We start from the raw sequence: 1561 nt of genomic DNA, 5'->3' as shown, positions 1-1561 counted from the left end.
AATGGAAATCAAAAAGGCATTAATAACAGCTATTTCTTTTAAGAAGAAATGCAGATAATAGGAATGAACAGTCAGGTACTAGATAAATTGATGACACAGTTAATGAAACTTAATTGGCATTTCTTTTGGGGGATAAGCTCATCATAAAAAACAGTGCCTCTAATGCATAGTATTATATTCGTGCTGCCATGTCACAAAAAAAGTTTTGCCAAAGCAGGTGAGATATATGAGTGCCCCAGTGCCTCACAGAACTACAATTTCACCATCTGACCAATGGATAATACTCTCAGGACATTCAATCTGCTTACACTGTACAGATTCTGAGCTATTCACATGGACAGTCACATTCATTGTAGTGTTAGCTGCAAGGGAGGTATACAACCAGTTGTTTGGGCTAAAATAAGACAGGAAAACATTCTTTGGATTCTAAGTAAAAGTAACCATGTTAAAGAGTCTAATAGCCAACATTGACAGGATCTTAAATGAATTATATCTCATTCGTTGTGTTGGAAGGGCCCAGTGGAAAGAGAGAAACCAAAATCAAAATCTAATGCAATCCCAATGAACTGGAGAGGAGAAATGAAAGCCCCTTAAGATCCAGGTGGCACTTGACTGCCATTTTTTAACCATTTTCCTTCAAGTGAAACTACTACAATGTCTCTCACTTTCTCTTCAAGGGTTAAATGGTCCTTAATATCATCCAAGCCATTTACTTGCCCCTCATGTTTAATATCTGTAAATTTCTTTTTAATGGCATCTTTAAGCTTAGCATGAAGCAGAGGGCACTTTCAGGAGCCCAGAATGTAAATACTAGGTCTTCTTTCTTACATTCTTGTTTTGTATGGGGCATCCTACAAAGCATATCAGCAATCATTCAGAGGTAGCAAATTCACAAAGATGTGTAGGGGTCCTCCACAATATCATCAATGTCACCCACCAAGATAATCTTTGCTTCCTCTATAATTATTTATATTTTTTTAATCACTTAAACAGAAGAAAACTGCTTTTTCTTTCTCGGATCTCCTCTTGTGTATAAGATTTCCTTACTTTCATGTCATTAAAAACTTTGATGACTTCATCATTCACTGTAACTCCAGATGCCATAGCACCCATGCTTGTGACTGCAGCAGTGGTGGCTCATGACTCTGGGCACTCACCTGATTAAAAGTTTTGGAAATAGTGACCTCAGCAACCATATTCTTTCTCCTTAAGGATTGGAAATGCTGCAATGGGTGGATTCAGATGTGCAGAAAGCCATACACACTGGCAACTCACACCATTTGTTAGTGGGAGTTGATTTATGGATGGTTGTGCTGACAATAATCGCAGGATTTGCTCTGCTTTCAATCAAGTAGATTAATCTGATGCCTCTCTAGGAACTGGGTACAAGACACCTGGGCTGGATATGTAAATGCTGATAGCAGCAAGAGACCAAGGGTTTCTACTTTATCCAATATTTCTTCTAGGGTTGCCAAGGAAACTGTGTAACATCTCTGGGGGGGGGGGGGTTCTACCCTATTATATTTGGCTCCTTGGTCATTCCTTGGCACTTCATACTGTC

At 38.9% G+C, this 1561-nt stretch overlaps 1 pseudogene across 1 annotated transcript; it reads right to left on the bottom strand.

Annotated features, from left to right (window-relative positions):
• Positions 1-590: 590 nt before the first annotated feature.
• On the bottom strand, positions 591-1104 carry LOC308641690 (cofilin-2-like; annotated as a pseudogene). The gene has a single exon. The product of its transcript is annotated as a cofilin-2-like (transcript).
• Positions 1105-1561: the final 457 nt, after the last annotated feature.

Source organism: Spermophilus citellus, assembly GCF_964194105.1.
Source record: "Spermophilus citellus genome assembly, chromosome: 2".
In the NCBI taxonomy this organism is placed as follows: domain Eukaryota; kingdom Metazoa; phylum Chordata; class Mammalia; order Rodentia; family Sciuridae; genus Spermophilus; species Spermophilus citellus.
This window is presented reverse-complemented; position numbering and strand designations above follow the sequence as displayed.